Raw genomic sequence first — 20,126 nt, forward strand, 5'->3', positions numbered from 1 at the left:
TGGTAATGAATACCTGAATTTCCTATATCCCTTAAAAAAAAGTTTTATGTCCCTGACTCTGGCTAAAAATATCTCATTTTCAGATACTTTTATAAAAGATGACTGAAGTATTGTGAGCCACAAATCAGGAGTTCTGGATTTGGGTGAATGACAGGAAAGGCCCAGCCCCAGTGAGATGATTAAGTGACCTCAACCAAATCTTGGAATTCCACTGAGAAGGAGAGAAGGAGGTGGTCATGATGTGGCACTTGAAGACGAGACTTTAACATTTGTTGAGGTCCTCCTGTGTAATAATTACTATCACTGCTATCTTTCTACTGAGTTAGGAGTCTATATTTTTATTAAAAGTTAAATAAAGAAAAAGTTTCCAAGAGTCTCTTTAGTCCTTAAAAAATGTATATTCCGTGTCTAGTTTATACACAGTAGGCTCTGTTATCAACATACATAATAGCTTTGGGGCATCTGGGTGGCTCAGTCGGTTAAGCATCCTACTCTTGATCTCAGCTCAGGTCTTGATCTCAGGGTCGTGAGTTCAGGTCCTGCGCTGGGCTCCACACTGGGCTTGGAGCCTACTTAAAAAAAACAAACAAACCATGAAACAAAACAAAAACATGTTAGCCTTTTCTCAAACTTGACATTCTTCATATGATACTGTCTAGTCATTATTTAGCAAATGTTTATTGAGCACTTACTATATTCCTGGAAGACATAGAGGGTGTTTGGAGATGTGTGATTTCCAGCAATGTTGAGTATATGTATTTAGCATAAAATTAAGCATTTTTGTGTTTACAGTTCAGCATTAATTACATTCATAGTGCTATGCAACTATCACCTCTATTTCCAAAACTTTTTCATCACCCCAAATGGGGTGTATCTATTAAGCCATAACCTTACTCAAGTAATACTTTATTTGTTCAGAATTTACTAGATGACAGGCTAGAGGGAAAAACAGAGATAAAATGAGATGTCATTCTTGTTTTCAGGGAGCTTTGTTCATACTGTACAAACAGCCAGTCTAGGGAAGAGAATATCTAAAGGCCGTAAGAGGTATGTAGAATTGTACTTTGGAGGGGAGGGAAGGGGGAGGGAAGAGGATTATGGAAGAAGGAGCATTTCTGCTGGACTTTAAAAAGCAGTTCTTGGGGCGCCTGGGTGGCTCAGTCGTTAAGCGTCTGCCTTCGGCTCAGGTCCTGATCTGGGATCGAGCCCCGCATCGGGCTCCCTGCTTCTAACATTTTTTAAAAGTTTTATTTTTTTGTTTACATAGTTCAGAATTTGTTTACATAGTTCAAAAATCAAAATGATATCAAGGACATTCATTAAGGGGTGCCTGGGTGGCTCTCTTGCTCTCTCTCTGAAATAAATAAAATCTTTATTTTTAAAAAAAATGTTATGTATTTGAGGGGCGCCTGGGTGGCTTAGTCGTTAAGTGTCTGCCTTCGGCTCAGGTCATGATCCCGGGGTCCTGGGATCGAGCCCCGCGTCGGGCTCCCTGCTCGGCGGGAAGCCTGCTTCTCCCTCCTCCACTCCACCGGCTTGTGTTCCCTCTCTCACTGTCTCTCTCTCTCTGTCAAATAAATAAATAAATAAAATCTTTTAAAAAAAAAATGTTATGTATTTGAGACAGAAAGCACAAGCAGGGGGCGGCGGGGGTGGGGGCAGAGGGAGAAGCAGACTCCCCACCCAGCAGGGAGCCTGACGTGGGGCTCCATCCCAGGACCCTGAGAGATCATGACCTGAGCGGAAGGCAGACACCCAACCAACTGAGCCGCCCGGGTGCCCCTAAATAAAATCTTTAAAAAAAAAAAAAAAAGACATTCTTTGAGAAATCTCGCTCCCATCTCTATCCACTTCTCCCCAAATAGATACTTACTAGTTTTTTCTCTCTCTCTCAAGAGTGTTTTAATGCAAAAATGAACAAATAGAAATATATATTCTTTCCCCCTCCCCCCCTTACCCAAAAGAGCATTTAGCACGTACTATCTTCATCTGTCACCTCTCCTGTTAGCAGCATCTGGGTGTGCATGGATTTCTCCTGCCACCTCTGTCAGGTCTCTTGTTTTGGGCGTTAACCATTTACTCTAGATTCCCCAGTTAACTCCAGCAGGGTTCACTTACCTTATATACTGAACTTCATTCAGATGCTAGGGTTTAGGCCAAAAACCAGTCTCTGACAAATTCTTAAGCTATGGCCAGCCCATTCATTCAGCCAGCAGATACCTCAGAACTTACCATGTGCTTGGTGCTTTGCTAGACTCAGAGGATACAGTGGTGATCGAGAAAGTCCACACTGATTAAATAATTACAGAATTATAGCTGTAATAAGGCTGCAAAGAAATCACACTTGCTATAAGAGCAAGTAATCCGAGGACCTGCCGCCACCCCCCCACCCCCCCCCCCCGAGTGTGTGAGAGTGTGCATGTGTTGGGGGAAGGCACGCAACATGGCACAGCATGATGCTAGGGCAGGAGTTTGGAGCCAGGTCTGTAGATAGGGTACCATGTTACCTGAAGGCTAAGGTTCTCAACATGACTTCAGTGGCTTCTCCTCCCTCCTTCCCCACTCTGGGGGATATCCTGGACCTCTTGAGTTTTATTGAGCTTTACCCAATTTTAACGACTTTGAATTTCAAAAATAAAGATTTTCTAAGTCAATGAAGAAATTATCTTTGTATCCGCCGCATGTTGTTCTTTACATGAAACATAATAGAGTTTTCCCAATCAGTTTTACATTAACTACTTCAGGAGCTAACAGAGCAGAAAGTCACACGTTCCCAGTGGAAGTGAGGATGAATATTTAACTGTGAGTCAAACAGGACCAAGCGCTTTATATACTTTCTCTTCTCACGTAGTCCTGGGAGGGAGATGCTGTTTCTCTTCCCCTTAACCAGTGGGCAGAGGGGCTCCGCATGGGAGGACAGCTGGTGAGCTGCAGCGCAGGCGCTGAGGCTCTATTAAGCTGGCTGTAATTTTAGGGGGAGCCTTAGTCTCTCAAATGCTCTTCACTCAAGTCACTGGATATATTTTAAAGCTTTAAAAAAAGTTTCAACGGGGAAGCAGGAAAAACTAGTTTTAATAATCCTACCTCAAAAAACCTTTAATCCTTTCATCTGAACTCCCTGGAGCAGCAACTTCTCGTTGAACTCACTACTATCTCTATGGCAATTGGAAATCAGGAGTTTCCTGAAAGAAAGAAATCCAAATGCCTAATATTTATGAAGTACCTACGAAATTTAAGGCACTGTGGTTGTGCCCACTGCCCCATTCTTAGAAACTGTAAAGTCAACAAGATGAAATTCCTTCACCATGAGCAGGGAGCCTAGGGAAGAGGAACACTCACTAGAAATCAGCTTGGTGCCCCAGTCTGAGGCCCTGCACTGAGGTAGATCTCCCCTTCTCCGCCTGCTGCCTTCTGAATGACCTCGCTGTTGAGTGTAGGGAAGGGAAGTAGTTCTTCCTAGTGATTGTGGTAAATGTAGAGATGAAAGGATCCTTAGCACCTTCTTGGGCAGATGGGGAAACTGAGGCCCCAAAACGTGGATATTCCATAGCCATAGAGCAGGTTGTGGCAAAGCCAGGACCAACCTCTGCTTCCCTCTGTTACTACTACTAAATATCTCATTCCAGATCTCATTTGAGAGCTGGAAAGGACCACGGAGACCAGCTCTGGGCTATTTGTTCAGCCTGGAGGGAGGATGAAGAGTGCCATTTTGTACCATCTGGCCTCAGCTAATCCCTAGACAAGCCGAGCCCTTTGGTCCAGGTGTTCAGAGTCTCCAGTCTACAGCAGTGCTCTCTAAATGGCTTTGGTAATTAATTCCAGCACTTAGCAAGCTATTTGGTCCATCTACCTCTGTCAGTAAAAAATTTTTTGCTCCAGTTTTATTGAGATAAAGTCGACATAGAAAGTAAAAATCCTAACTAGCTTTACAATTCTTGTAGTTCAAGCAATGCTGTTTTTAAGTGGGTAGGAAATACTTCGACTCTGAAAATCAGAGAGCAGGATTCTTAGTCTTTAAAATATTTTGCTTGATTTTTAGGGCTAAGCAGGAAAACTGTTCATCTATAGTCTAGGTACATGGTTTGATCCTTTGTAACCCTCAGTAACTGTAGCCTCAGTTCCTACAAAGAGATTTTTCTGCTTAAAACACAACATTAAAAACACCACCAACAAAAAAGCGCTAGAAGGCAAGCTTTTATGAAGGCAGTAACCTGTCTATATATCCCCAACATCTAGAAAATCAAGTGTTTGTTGAAATAATTACGTGAAAGCATAAAAGCTAAGTGGGTCTCTACATAAATGATCTGTTTTAACTATTAAATAACTTCAACCAGCATGAAGAAATCATGAGATAGTAGCCACAGGAAGGAATTTCGTATTTATCACCTGCTTGGGCAGTTAGGGCTATTTTCTAAAAAGATGGCTAACTGGTCACTTGTAAAGCTATTCAGCATACGTATAAAGGAAGCTGCATGGTTGTATTAGTTAGGATGAAAGGCTAAGCTGCTGTAACAAAGAGGCTCAACAGTACAGTGGCTTAAGGAACAAAGTAGTTTGTTTCTTTCTCACATAACAACTCTGAGGGGGAGTCAACATTTCTGAAGTGAGTGGTCCAGCTCAGTGGGGCAGCTGTGCTCTAAGCAGTTATTCAGGGACACAGACTGGTTCCTTATATCATGGTGCTTTTCCATCCTCGGGGCGGGGGGGGGGGGGGCATTGTCATTTTATCATCTGCATGAGTGAAGCTGGGTCATCACTGGGTCCAGCCAGTGGGAAGGGGAAACAGCCAGAGGAGACACCCAGACTTTCAAGGCCTGGACCCTGCAGTGGTACACATACCTTGCACTTTCCATTGGCAAGAATTTAGTCATATGGCCATCCACACCTACCTGCAAAGGAGGCTAAGACATGTAGTCGAGCCATGTGCCAAGAAAAAATGGGAGAACAGATTTTGGTGGGCAACTTGCAGTCTCCACTAAATACTTGTATCATGGAAAGAGCACTGGACTCCAGGCTGGTGTAACTAATTAGCTCTGATATCTTGCTAGGGGCAAATCTATTTCCCCATCTGTGAAATCAATGAGCTGTATGAGCTGACTGCGGAAATACTTCAAAAAGTAAAGCTGGACAAAATCTTGGCTGGTGAGATTTTTAAAGATGGGTTTAAAAAAGTATCATAAGGAATGTGAGACTGTGGGAGCCATAGGGCCAAAATGGTGGGGAGGAACCCTAGGTATTTTGGTGGCGTTGTGGAATCACTGAACTAAGGGCTGTAACTACGTACCTGCAGACTTATGTTTATGTGAAAAACAAACAAACAACCCAAACTGCTATTTGTACTTGCAGCTGAACACTTTCCTATCTAGTATACTGTCTCTGTGACCTTGGGAAAATTGCTCAGGCAGCCTGAGTTTCCTTATATATAAAATGGAGTTCTTGTGTCCATTCCAGGGGCCAGTGTAAGGATTAAATGAGGTCCTTTTGAAAACAGCATAGTTGTTGCCATTTGCTGGCAATGCAGTGCCTAATAAACGGTAGGTATAAATTGGATTTATTTGCTTCATGTGGAAAAATTGTTAATGCCATTGAAGTGTTGGTTTATGGTGTAGTGTCAGTTCCCAGAAATTATCAGGTCAAGCTCTGACTTAAAACTGATTAGTTTGGTGGTCCACAATGCTAATGGCCCAAAACAGTGCCTCATGCATTATCTACCACCTATTAGATGTTGTTATTGTTTTGTTTTGTTTTGTTTTAATTTTTTTTTTTTAAGATTTTTTTTTTTTATTCATGAGAGAGCGAGAGAGAAAGGCAGAAGGAGAAACAGGCTCCCAAGGAGCAGGGAGCCTGATGCGGGACTCGATCCCAGGACCCTGAGATCATGACCTGAGCCGAAGGCAGACGCTTAACCATCTGAGCCACCCAGGCGCCCTTAAATTTTTTTTTTTAAGTAAACTCTATACCCAGTGTGGAGCTTGAACTCAGGACCCTGAGATCAAGAGTCCAATGCTCCACTGAATGAACCAGCTAGGGCCCCTATTGTTTTTAATGCATATGATTTCTTCATGGCTTAGCTCATTTGTTTAAACTGTTTTCTTCATCTGAAATGCTTTCTCCTACTTTTTACCTAGTGAGCTCCTATATATCCTTGAAGGCCCAAATCTGATGTCCTCTCCTTAGACAGAGCTTCACTGGCACTCTAAGGAGGCTTAGTATCTCCTTCCTATGTGTTTCCGTAGCAGTTTTTTGTTTTTGTTTTTAAGTAATCTTTGGCCAATGTGGGGCTTGAACTCAACGGTCCCAAGATCAAGTCCAGCCAGGTGCCCCTCCACAGCAGTTTATAAGTAACATTAGGATGTACTTACATAGCAGTATGTGCCAGGCAGGTTTTCAGTACTTTATATATGATAACTCATTTGGTCCTCACAACAGCTCTGTGAAGTAATATCATCGTTGTTGTTAGTCCTATTTTTCAATTGAGGAAACTGAGTGGAAGAGTTAAGTGATTTTCCTGAACGTGAACTGGGGTTTGAAACTAGGCGGGTGACTCCGAAGTCTGTGTTCTTACTCACCATCTTCTTCTGCCTCATTATTCTGCTACAGCACATATCACCTATAACTATCTCTGGCTCCAGCTGGAGTGGAAATTCTGTCGAGATGTCAGTCCTATTTTGAGACAAATGGAGGACATACATTGGGCATCCAACAGATACTGAGGCTAGTTCCTGCAAGGCATGACTCTGTGTCTAAACATAAACATGGCTGCTTTTCATTGAGTGCTTGCCATGTGTCAGGCAGGCCTTGTGTGTTAAACACATGCATACCTTATAATGATTCCTTTAAACAAATGGACAAGGTAACTTACTATCCCCCCTTTATAAACAGGCATATATATTCAGAGTGCTTACTGGTGACTGGCACATAGTTGACACACAGATATTTGCTGAGTACTAGAAAGAAAGTTCTGTGAGGGCAGGGGTTTTTGTACATTGTTAATGGCTTTATCCCTGGCACCTGCTGGGGGCCTGCACCTTGCAAGGCACTCACTAGATATTTGTTGAGCTCGGATTGGAAGCCAGTTTGGGCTGACTCCAAACCCATGCTCTAACCGTTACGCTACTTCATTAAGGGCATTTCTTTAGGCTTTTTAAATATACAAATTATTTATATCCCAACTACTCGTAAGAAGGAATCAAGAAAAAGCAAAAAGGTTTCCCGAAGAACTAACCCTTTTACCAACATGTTTATTTTAGTTAAGATTCATGGTTACTAATGAAATAAGCCAAACCCTGGGACGCCTGGGTGGCTTAGTTGGTTAAGCGTCCAACTCTTTTTTTTTTTTTTTTTAAAGATTTTATTTATTTATTTGAGAGAGAGAGAATGAGAGAGAGCACATGAGAAGGGGGAGGGTCAGAGGGAGAAGCAGACTCCCTGCCGAGCAGGGAGCCCGATGCGGGACTCGATCCAGGGACTCCAGGATCATGACCTGAGCCGAAGGCAGTCGCCCAACCAACTGAGCCACCCAGGCGCCCCAAGCGTCCAACTCTTGATCTCAGCTCAGATCTTGATCTCAGGGTCGTGAGATTGAGCTCCACATTGGGGCACCCAGCTTGGAGCCTACTTTAATTTTTTTTTTTAATTTTATTTATTTATTTGAGAGAGAGAGAATGAGAGAAAGCACATGAGAGGGGGGAGGGTCAGAGGGAGAAGCAGACTCCCCGCCGAGCAGGGAGCCCGATGCAGGACTCAATCCAGGGACTCCAGGACCATGACCTGAGCCGAAGGCAGTCGCTCAACCAACTGAGCCACTCAGGCGCCCTGGAGCCTACTTTAAAAAAAAATGAAATAAGCCAAACTCTGAAGCAAAAAGGTGAATTTATGATAGGGTTACTTAGGTGTCCCAGTAGATTCAAGCACGGAAAAGCCCCAGGCACAACCAGGACTACCTAATATGATGCTGTGGAGACGCCTCTCTCTTCTCTCATTGCAAACAGGCTTTTTCTACATGGTGGGAGACAAGGCTGCCAGTAGCACCTAAGCTCTACTTCTTAGAGCTTATACATCAGAGAGATTGTGCTGATTCTTTCTCTAAAGTTCGAAAGTGCCGGGATATCTTACACCCATTAGGATGGCTCCTATCAAAACCCAGGAAATAACAGATGTGGATGAAGATGTGGAGAAATTGAAACCCTTGTGCAATGTTGGTGGGAATGCAAAATGGTACAGCTGCTATGGAAAACAGTATGGTGCTTCCTCAAGAAATCAAAAATAGAATTGCCGAATGATCCAGCAGTTAACCACTTCTGGGTGTGTACCCAAAAGAACTGAAAAGCAGGGTCCTTTTTTTTTTTTTAAAGATTTATTTATTTGACAGAGAGTGAGAGAGGGAACACAAGCAGGGGGAGTGGGAGAGGGAGAAGCAGGCTTCGCGCTGAGCACAGAGCCCAGTGCGGGGCTCGATCCCAGGACCCTGGGATCATGACCTGAGCCAAAGGCAGACGCTTAACGACTGAGCCACCCAGGCACCCCGAAAAGCAGGGTCTTGAAGAGATTTTTGTACACCCATGTTCATAGCAGCATTATTCACAGTAGCCAAAAAAATGGAAATAACCCTCAAGTGTCCATGAACAGATAAATGGATAAACAAAATATGGTATATACATACAATGGAATGTTATTCAGCCTTAAGAAGGAAGGAAATTCTGACACATGGTCCAACATGGATGAACCTTGAGGATATTATGCTAAAAAAAATAAGCCAGTCACAAAAAGGACAAATAATATACGATTCCACTTACATGAGAGATCTAAAGTAGTCAAATTCATAGAGATAGAAAGTAGAATGGTGGCTGCCAAGGCCTGGAGAGTGGAGGAAATGGGGAATTGTTTAATGGTTATAGAGTTTCAAGTTTGCAAGACAAAAAAGTTCTGGAGATAAGTTGTGCAATAGTGTGAAATGCTCAACACTACTGAACTATACACTTGAAAATGGTTTAAGATCATAGGTTTTAGGGGCACGTTGGTGGCTCAGTCGGTTAAGTGTCCAACTCTTGGTTTCAGCTCAGGTCACGATCTCTGGGTCCTGGAGTCAAGCCCTGCATGGGACTCCATGCGAAGCAGAGAGTCTATTTGAGATTCTCTCGCTCTCCCTCTGCCCCTTCCCCTACTCTTTCTCTCTCAAATAAAGTCTTTTTAAAAATCATAAATTTTATGTTATGTATATTTTACCACAATTTGAAAAAAAGAGTCCCAGGAAAGGGATTCATTAGCCTCGATTGGGTCTGGTGCTTATCAACCAGGCTAGGGATGGAGTTTTGAAAGAATAGGGCAGCTCCCATGGAAACCAAATGGATGGAGTGGAGGTGGAGTGATTCCCAGAAGTAGCGTGTGTGAGTTGGGAGGGGAGGGCAACTGGACAGAAGCAGTGGGTATCCACCGCTGAGTTCCTGCCTTCTAGTCAACAAGACACTTGTCTTTCTAGCAGCAGCTGATTTGTGCTAACTCCACCTGGGTAGCACTTGCCGTCGTATTCATCATCAGACATGTCATGGTCACTCCTTACATATTTATAGCTTAGTACAGTTTTAACAAAGTTACGTATCTCCTTCGTCCTTGCCAAAAATCTTTCAAGTAGGTTCTGCAAGTGAAACAGACTCCTACTATTTAAGTGACTTAATGTAGAGTAGGGGTCAGTTCAGTTGTAGGGGACTAAAAGCCAATGTGAATTAATTTAGGTAGAAAGAAAGATCTGCTGGCTCATGGGATCCAAGGACACGTTGAACAACCAAGCCCCACTGAGGAGCAGGTAGGATGCAGGTGGGCATCGGGAGGAGCTGCCGTCAGGGACTCCACACAACCAGCACTGTGTCCACCCCTTTCTCTTCTCTGCCTGCTGACTTCGCTTTTTTCTCCAATGCCAACAAGTTTTCCTCACATGGTCACTGGAAGCTTCCACACCTCACATCTTAGAGCTTTGCCCCCCTGCAAAGGACACCTGACTCGCAAGCTTAACAATCCCAAGGAAGGAGGAAGGACTGCTCGTAGAGCTGAATTCCGTTCTTGCCCTGGGATTAAGCAGGAGTCAGTCACCTATGAATATAGCTACTGCCCGTAGAAATATATGACTAGTGGGGCTCCTGGCTGGCTCAGTCAGTAAAACACACGACTCATGATCTCAGGGTTGTAAGTTTGAGCCCCATGTCAGGAGTAGAGATTACTTAAAAATCTTAAAAAACAAAAAACAAAACACAACAAAAAAACCTGTATGATTAGAAAGAATGGGGCTGGGGGAAACACAGTTTTTAAGAAAAGGGTGGGTGTGGGATTAATGCTGATAGACCAAACAATAGGTGTCGCCCAACCGAGACCCAGGGCAAGCAAGTGGCATATTAGGAGATGCCCAGGTCTGAATATAGTCCTGGGCACACGCTAACTACTGAGTACTTCCCACACAAAAGGAGGGCCCTATCTGTGCAAGGCCCCAGAACAATGCATTCTCAGGTGTGAGGCTGGATCAGCCTCTGAGTCACCAGACGTGGGGTGAAGTGAGACTTAAAGAAAACCGTTTAGACCTATGCCTTCTGCCTGAGCTTCCTTGTTAATATCAGGGGATTGAGGGATGAAGACCTTTATATAACTTATTTTTGTGAATTCAGAAATGCCTCTGTGTCCTCCTAGATGTGCCTAATGAGGTAGTGTTGCATGAAAACAGTGGTTTCTCGACAGCAGGCGGAAGGGCCAGCCCACACTCTCCAGCCTCCCGCAGAATCTTCACATGCTTTTAGAAACTACGTTCTTGATACTGACACTCATGGCTTTCCGTTGTTTTAAATGTCAGCATGAAAGGGTGCACAGAATTCAGCAGTCATCTGGTTCAGTTGTTTTCAAACTAGCTTTGGCTATGGATCCTTTATCCCCCCCAAGTAAAACCTTACCAAAACTCCCAACACATAATATAGATCGAAGCAGAGTGGCTTGGGGTCTTGGTGGGTCATAGAGGCCTCTGGACACTCTGATTCAAGTCTCTTCACACTTTGAAAATCACTGATCTAGATTAGCCATTTTATTTTGCGGATGGAGAAATGAAGGCCCAGAAAGGTTAAGGGGGTCACCCACAAGAGCACCAACGGTGGCAGAGCTGACTGGCGCCCTGGTCTCCTAGCTCGGGAGTCAGGCTCTTTCTACCGTATCATGCTGCTTTTAGCTATTTTGAAAGAGCACTCCAACCAAGTAGTTGTGTTTTACTTCAGGTGCACAATACTTTGTTCAGGTGCAGGAAATGGACTAACACGAAGGCAAGTAGAGGACTTTGGGCGCCTAATCTAATAAACAGATAAGAGCTTTATAATTAGGAACTTTTGTTTGTTATTTTATTCAACAGACTTAACAAGTGCTTACTATTCACCATTCCAGGTGCTAGAGATGTATCAGTGAACAAGACAATCCCTGTCCTCAGAGAGATCGAGTCTTCCATGCTGTTTCGAGGGATGTGATAAATACTGTTGTAGAGATGTTCAGGAAACATGAATGATTGTACCTGACCCAGTTCAGAGGCATCTGGGAAGGCTTTCTGAGGAAATGGCATCTAAGAAAACACCAGAAAAAGTAACGGGAGTGAGCCAGGTAGGAGAGTGTAGGAAAAAAAGCCTGGAGAATTCTGTAGGAACCAGGTCATAGAAGGGCCTGTAAACCTTCAACCGCAAGATAACAACATCACATGTATTTACTGGAGAGATGATTCTGGTGCAGTTCGGAGAATGAATTGGCTGGAGACAGCCAAGAGGCAGGGGGATGGTAAAGTAGAGCAGGTAGAACTCACAGGACTTGATGGTTGGTTAAATATGGGTGGTGAAGGAGAGGGAAGGGGTCAGGAGGAAGGCTTTCTCACCCAAGCAATTGACTGATGGTGGTTCCTTTGGTCAAGATGGAGAGCACCGGAGGAAGAACAGGATTGGGCCCAGGGCAGAGGATGAGTTCACTTTGGGACTTGAGATGGAAGTGTCTGCAGAGAAGCCTAATGGAAAGTTGTGAGGAACTGGATATTCAGGTTGAGCCCAGTGAGCACTCTGGGCTGGAGATAGAGATCTCGAAGTCATCAGGTTTGGTGGTATTTGAAGCTGTGGAAGATGAGATCACTGGGTGTGTAGTGAAAAGAGAAAGGTCTAGAACAGAGCTTGCAGAATAGCGACAATTGAAGAAGGGGAGCTTGTATCAGAAATGGAGGTGTAGTGAGAGAGCAGGGAGAAACCAGGAGGCTGGGGTCACGGAGGCCGAGTGGAAAGAGCTTTGAGAGGGGAGTAGTCAGCAGGGAAGAATGTGTAGAGAAGCCATGTCTGATAAGGAATAAGAAGCATTCAGTGGCTTTTAGTGATGAGGACATCATGGTAACCTTGGTAAGAGAAGGCTCAGCCCATGGTTAGAACATGGAAGCCACATCTCCGTGGTTTGAAGTGAATGGGAGGAGAGTGGCCGGTGATAGTGAGGGTTGTCTGCTCCTTAAGTAATGAATGGAAGGAGAGAGGGTGGCTGCTAGTGGTTTAGGGTTGAAGGAAGTTGTTTTCCTTTTGCATGCTTAAGGATCTCAGGATAGTGAGTTCGAGCCCCATAGTGGGTGTAGACATTACTTAAAAAAAAAAAAAAAAAGAAAAAGATCTTAAATAAGTAAGTAAATAAATAAATAAAATAGATTTGGGGGAATGTCTATACCAATACAACAGAGCTCCTTCTTGATGCTCCTGCAGCTGGAGGTAGGGTGACCCACTCGGCCAGTTCGTCTGGGACTTTCCTGGTGTTATCATTGAAAGCCCCATGTCCTGGGAAACCCCCTCACTCTGGGCAAACCAGGATGCTCCATAAGGATAAATAAGAAATATTCTGCGGTTGCCGAGAGCATGCTCTATCATTTCTCTGAAGATTTAGAGGAGCTACCTACCTTCGAAGAAGACCTATTGCAAGGAACAGAAGAAAAGGTAGGAAGGTAGGCGGTACCTGATTGATATTCCAGTCAACTTCAAAAAGTACACCATGAATTTAGAGACCGCAATCCTGCAAATGGAATAATCTGAGATAAAGAGGGAGGAGGAGATTACAACTGTGGCTCTTGAATTAAAAACTGAATGGAAGCATGCCAGCTTGAGCGCAGTAGGTCTACTAAATACAGGAAACGGACTTCAGATGATCTTCCAGAACACAGATGAAATCAATGAAGGTAGGAAAATAAAAGACGAGATCTGGAGGGCAGAACAATGAAAGGAATTTTAAGAATTCAAATGAATGTAAAAGCTTAAAATTTTTTTTATTTAAAAATTTAAAAATAAAATAAAAATATTTCAAAAATAAATAAAAATTTAAAATAGAGGGGCACCTGGGTGGCTCAGTTGGTTAAGCGACTGCCTTCGGCTCAGGTCATGATCCTGGAGTCCCAGGATCGAGTCCCGCATCGGGCTCCCTGCTCGGCAGGGAGTCTGCTTCTCCCTCTGACCCTCCCCCCCTCTCATGTGCTCTCTGTCTCTCTCATTCTCTCTGTCTCAAATAAATAAATAAAATCTTAAAAAAAAAAAATTTAAAATAGAATTCAAATGAATGGACTGATGATAAATGAAAAGGCATTGAGTGCTTATTCTGTGACAAGCACTTTGTAAGCCCTTCACATGTGTGAACACTTACTGCTCAACACCGTGGGTACTATTATCCTCCCCATTTTGCATATGGGGAGACCGATGCACAGGTAGGTTCAACACTTGCGCAAGTTGGGGCGCCTGGGTGGCTCAGTCGTTAAGCGTCTGCCTTCAGCTCAGGTCATGATCCCGGAGTCCTGGGATTGAGCCCCGCATCGGGCTCTCTGCTCAGCGGGAAGCCTGCTTCTTCCCCTCCCACTCCCCCTGCTTGTGTTCCTGCTCTTGCTATCTCTCTCTCTGTCAAATAAATAAAATCTTTAAAAACAACAACAACAACAACAAACACTTGTGCAAGTTTACACGGGTAGGAAGTGAGGGAGCTGGTGAACCCAGGCAGTCCAGCTTCAAAGCCTTCACTCTATAAAGCACTGAGCCGCAGGCCTACAAGGCCAAACCAAGTGATTCAGGGTTTTTTTGGTATTTCCTCTGAGTGCCGGCCGAGTTCTGCTGCTGGGAAAATATCAAAGACCAAGACAGTAGATCCCTGCTCAAATAGAGCTTGCATTCTACTACACTACACTAGTAAACAATTAAGAGAATGTCAGTAAGTGTTAAGTCCTATGAAGAAAAAACTGAAAAACAAGGTAGTCACTAATTATGTGTGTGTTGAGGTAGGTGTTACTACTTTAGGTGGGATGACCAGGGAAGATCCTCTGAAGAGATGACATCACCTGAGTCGAGAATGATGTGGAGTCAGCCTTGGAGCAAGAGGTAACAGCAAGTGCAAAGGTCCTGAGGTGGGATTGCATTTGGCATATTCGGAGACTAGTAAGAAGGCCATTGTACCTGTAGCAGAGTGAATCAGAGGGCCATGTGTAAAAGAGAAATAGCTAGGGGCTAGATCAGGTAAGGCCTGATGGGCCACAGTAAGAATTTGAGATTTTATTCTAATTGTAACTGAAGGAATTGAAGAGGGTTTTCTGTTGTTGTTATGTTTTAGGTTTTGGATTTTGTTTTGTTTTGTCTGTTTTTAGCAGGGGAAGAATATAATTGCCTGATGGGCATGTTAAAAGATTAATCTAGCTGCTATGCGAAGAATAGACTGTAAGGTGATAAAGATGTGGAATGAGGAAGCAGGAAAAAGTTTAACGGATGTTCTGGCTGGAAGCAGGGCCTAGAGCTCAGAAGTTTTCGGTAAGTTAATGGTTAATGCTAGCTGTCTCTCTGCCCTGGGGCATCCCCTCCCCAGTTTATCTAATCTCAGTCACTAACTTACTGAGAAATAAGGAAAAAAAAGATCAGAGACCCAAATACCCTTAGCAGGCAGCAATAACCCAGTGGAGGACCCAAGGCTGGGCCAATCAGACTCCTGAGAATTTCAAACTGCAACTCCGTTTTTGCTGGGTACCCTTAAACACGGACATGTAATGTTTGGGCACATACACAAAATAAATATTTGTTGTATGAATGGATGCATGGCCAAAAAGATCTGCAGAGGAGAAAGGATGCAGGTGTACGAGGGAAGAGAAGTTCCTGCTGACTCACTCCCCAGTTCCCGGTTTGGTTCATGGTTTCTCATCGTCCTGAGGCCTAAGGTGCTTCCTTGGGTTCCTGGGGACCTTGTTTCCTTAATAAAACAGGTTTTATTTTTGCCTCTGTGGATTTCTTTTATGTGCAACTCAAGGACCCCCAGTCCAAGGTGAGCAGGTCGTTAAAGCTTCTGTCCTTCATGGCCGCATTGGTCACATATGTGGCGAGCACGCACCCCTGTGTCTCAGGGCCTCACCCGCTCAGGGCTCAGTTGCCTATTTCTGTTTTTTCTAGTTTTATGGGCCTGTAGTATTATCTTAAGGTAATTGAATTTGCTTTTATTGTATTCACTGGTAAGACCCAACATTTTCCTGAGATAACTTCATATTCATATTGTTTGCTTATTAAGGTCTTTCTGACTGGACACCAGTGTTACAGTTAATGTAGTTATTCAGTTATTCAGATGCTAAATGTGTATCTGGGTGTTTGGTTTTGGCCTACGTGGTTTCCCTTTCCTTTTTATAGTCTACGGAGGATAAGATACAAATTAATCCATTCACCAAGCAGCCTCTGAATTCCCACTATATATGTATATACGTAAGATGAGTATGTCAGGGTACCCTCCCCCCCCCTTCTTTTGCCCACCCTCTAGAAGTTGGTTTCCCTGGCCCTCCTCTCTCTCAGGCCACAAGCCCTCCCTGAATGATCTCATCTGCTCCCAGGCCTTAGCTCACACCCGTTCTGCAGGATGAGCAGGTTTTTCTTTTTTTAACTGATATGTGATTTCTACCCCATGCACTTTGTATTCAGTGTTTCAATGTTTAGTTTGACCCATGGAAAACTCCACTGAGATATTTCTGTCACTGTCGGAAACACCTTGGTGCTGTCCACAGTGTACCTTGAGTTAAACAGGCTTATCCACTAAACTGTATCTTCAAGTGGACAGTGGGACAGGGGGGCCCTCCAGGGGCCAATGGAGCTCACCCAGAAGCAACTCAGCAGAGCGGACCTGCTTGGACCTTTGCCCCGTGGCTGCCCTGCAAGGCTCTGGCGGCCATGAGGACACATGGGGCACCTCTTTGGAAGAGTCCATTTGGCTTCTCCTATCTGGAGTCAGTTTACCACCCAGTCCAAACTGGGGTGTGAGGAGGATGTGAGGACAGGTGTGTCAGTGCTCAACAACCGCATTTAGGAGAGACTTTCTTCTTCTTCTTTTTTTTTTTTTTTTGTCAGAGAGAGAGCACAAGCAGGGGAAGTGGCAGGCAGAGGGAGCGGCAGACTCCCCGCTAAGCAGGGAGCCTGACTTGGGACTCGATCCCAGGACCCTGGGGTCATGACCTGAGCAAAAGGCAGATGCTTAACCGACTGAGCCACCCAGGCATCTCTAGGAGAGACTTTCAACACCACAGCACAGGGTATGAGCTGGAAAAGGAAACTCACGTCTGTGACTGCAAGGGTCGCCCTAAAAGTGTCGGACCAAAGCCTGTGCACTCAGGTGGCTGTTAGCTCTGTCCGAGGCTCCGGACCTTCCTCCTGGACGTCTCCCCAGGCCATCCCATGGGCACTTTAAACATACGTTCCAGACTGAACATGCCACCCTTCTTCCACTATTCCGCAAACTGCCCTTTCCTTGCTAGTCTCAATTCTGACTGTAACGCTCTCGCCACCAGCCCCATTACCCAAGCCAAGATCCTGACTGTCATCCTCCACCCTTTCTGTGACCCTTCCCTTTCCTTCTTTTGGAACTGTGGAGCAAGGCAGCAGGGCCCCCAGTGACCACTGAGCTCAATGCAAACGGGCTCATAAAGTGACCCACCTCTAAATAGCCATAGGCCCTCACTGACCAGTTACAACCGGGCGCAGTTCCTAAGATCACCAAAAAGGGAAAAGTCCCCTATGTCCTCATACTCCTTCACTCCGCCCTATAACTGCGGCCCCTCGCCACTGCCTCATGGCGAACAGTCTCTCCTCTGCCAGCCTGTCCACTGCTTCCTTGTGGTGTATTCAATAAACTTCTCTTCTGTTCTGCGTTGGGTGAATTCTGTCACCATCTGTGCGGCTGGCCTCCACCCAATCAGGGCCCCCCACATTTGGTGGCCCCCATCCAATCGGGACACCCCACAGTAATTACATAAAAACCAACAGGTTTTATCATCTGTATTTATTTCCTACTGCTGATAAAATAAATAACTACAAACTTACTGGCTTAAAACAACACAAATTTATTATCTGACAATTTGAAATGAGTTTTACGAGGCTAAAATCAAGGTGTTAGCAGGGCTGGTTCCTTCTGGAACTTCTAAAGGAAAATCCGTTCCTTGTCTCAGCCTCTAGGGGCCACCCACATTCCTGGGCTGCACCACCTCATCTCTCCCTTCCTCTCACTTGCCTTCTTTCCACTCCTCTGATTTCTCCTTCTCTAACAGGGACCCTTGAGATCGACATAGGGCCCATCCAGATAGCCAAGGTAATCCCTATAAGGTGACATTCACAGGCTCCAGGCATTAGGAGGTGGATGTCTTACACACCATCCTTACCCACCCAGCATTCCTGGAACCCATGGGTTCCAACTGTCGCTCTTCAGAGCACATTGTCTCTCATCTAGGTTGTTAAAACCTCCTCCTAGTTGATGGGCTCTTGATGCATGACCCAAATTGTGCAGTGGGTTCTCTGCTTCTGGTCCTGCCCCCACTCCAATCCATTATGCTTTTCTTTTTTTTTATTAAAGATTTTATTCATCCATTTGACAGACAGAGACAGTGAGAGAGGGAACACAAGCAGGGGGATTGGGAGAGGGAGAGGCCGGCTCCCCGCAGAGCAGGGAGCCTGATGCGGGGCTCGATCCCAGGACCCTGGGATCATGACCTAAGCCGAAGGCAGACACTTAATGACTGAGCCACCCAGGCACCCTTATGCTTTTTTTTTTTTTTAAAGACTTTATTTATTTGAGAGAGAGAGAGAGAGCGCATGAGCCAGGGCGGGGGGGGGAGGGGAGGGGGAGGAGCATAGGGAGAGGGACAAGTAGACGCCACGCTGAGTGGGGAACCTGATGTGGGCCTCGATCTCATGATCCTGAGATCATGACCTGAGCCAAAATCAAGAATCAGACACTCAACCGACTAAGCCACCCAGGCGTCCCTAATCCATTATGCTTCTAATTGCATCTTGTTTGTCTCTCTCTTAGTTAAAAGTTTATATGGACTCCCCTTTACTCTCAGGATAAAGTCACAGCTCCTGAGATGGTATGCGAGGTCTTCTGTGGTCTTTCTTCGGCTCACTCTTTCAGCCAAATCTCCTACAAACCATTACAAAGCTACTTGGAATTTCTCAAGACAGAACAGTGTGGATTATAGAGCTTCTGAAGCCATACTCCTCAGCTGCGAATCCCAGCTCTACCACTTGCCAATATGAATTCTTCTGCCAGTAACATAACAGCTCTGGGCCTCAGTTTCATCTTTTTAAAACTTTGACCCTTAAAGATTGTTGTGATGATTAAATTGATTACATTAATTAAATTTCTTTAAGTACTTATTAGAGGGGCACCTGATTGGCTCTGTTGGAAGAGCATCCAACTCTTGATCTTGGGGTTGTGAGTTCAAGCCCCATGTTGGGTGTAGAGATTTTTTTTTAATGAAATATATATATTTTGGGGGGGTGAGATTTTATTTATTTATCTATTTAGAGAGTGCACAAGCAGGGAGAGGGGCAGAGGGAGAGAGAGAATCCTCAAGCAGAGTCCCTGCTGAGCACAGAGCCAGATGCGGGGATCTGACATGGGGCTTGATCCCACGACCCTAAGATCGTGACCTGAGTCGAAATCAAGAGTTGGACACTCAACCAACTGAGCCACCCAGGTGTCCCTAAAATAAAATCTTAAAAAAAAAAAAAAAGTACTTATTAGAACAGTGCTTGGCGGGGCGCCTGGGTGGCTCAGTCGTTAAGCGTCTGCCTTCGGCTCAGGTCATGATCCCAGGGTCCTGGGATTGAACCCTGCATCGGGCTCCCTGCTCAGCAGGAAGCCTGCTTCTCCCTCTCCCACTCCCCCTGCTTCTGTTCTCTCTCTCGCTATGTCTCTCTCTGTCAAATAAATAAACAAAATCTTTAAAAAAAAAAAAAAGAACAGTGCTTGGCACAGTTTCCTCCATCATTCCATGTTCTCAGCCCTATTGATGCTGTCTGGAATGCTCTGCCCAGGACCCTCTTTCCCTGGAAATTCTTACCCATCCCTTCAAGGCTGCCCTCAGTATCAGCTCCTGGGCACAGGCCTCCCTGCTGTCTCCTCCCACCACATGCTGGCACTCTGGGAACTCTGTGACCTGAACCAGAGGCCCTATCACGTATTTACAATCATTTCATGACGTGTAAGAGGGAACATCCTGAAATACTAATATTTGTGTTTTTCTCTTCCACACTTCCTCGTATGTGACCCTCCCAGTCAGTTAGAGGCCGTTTTCAAGAATTAGTCCTTATAACAAGAAGGCAAGGAGAAAGGAAAAGATGATGTTTAGTTTTTCAACTTCCAAAGTACGGTTCGATGTGGACACCCACATGAGCAGTTTTGAAAGCCAAGCAGTGGGCTTTATGGAGAGGAGAGACTTTGAGAACCCAGAGGCGTGGTCCTGAAGGCAGCAGGGTGTCCTGTGTACGCCTTGGTCGTGGACTAAACCAGCGAAGTGCCTGGCCCATCCTGCTCACGGGAAGGCTGGGGAGGGGTCACCTAGGTAGCGAATGGGGACAGGAGTTGAACTTGGAGATCAGCGAGGAGCAGAGTCCGCACCAACTGACTGCCCAGGGGCAGAGCCGGGGGGCGTGGTGGCCACCGTCCGTGGCCCCCTGGGTCAGCACTGCTGTCACCTGCTGTCACCTGCGCCGAGGGGCCAGTCACTGTTCTGCTCCTCACTTGCTGGTGAAGTCCTTCTCTTGTCAGCCGCCTGCAGTTGCCCTTGAGTCACTCAGCAGAAATGGGGCCCACCCATGCCATGC

The 20,126-nt window shown here is 45.1% G+C and overlaps 1 protein-coding gene across 4 annotated transcripts in view; it reads left to right on the forward strand.

The window, feature by feature from the left end:
• TRIT1 (tRNA isopentenyltransferase 1) overlaps positions 1-2,620 on the forward strand; it is a 44,982-nt gene extending 42,362 nt beyond the window's left edge. For all 4 annotated transcript variants that reach the window (XM_064589385.1, XM_064589386.1, XM_064589387.1 and 1 more), the window contains one exon: positions 84-2,620. The gene's annotated coding sequence lies outside the window, so the exon portion shown is untranslated. The remainder of the gene's footprint in view (positions 1-83) is intronic.
• The last annotated feature ends 17,506 nt before the right edge of the window (positions 2,621-20,126 follow it).

The sequence above is a fragment of the Mirounga angustirostris genome, unplaced genomic scaffold, assembly GCF_029215605.1.
Source record: "Mirounga angustirostris isolate CCGP_5_RB_7025 unplaced genomic scaffold, mMirAng1.0.hap1 SCAF_4, whole genome shotgun sequence".
NCBI classification, from domain to species: Eukaryota; Metazoa; Chordata; class Mammalia; order Carnivora; family Phocidae; genus Mirounga; species Mirounga angustirostris.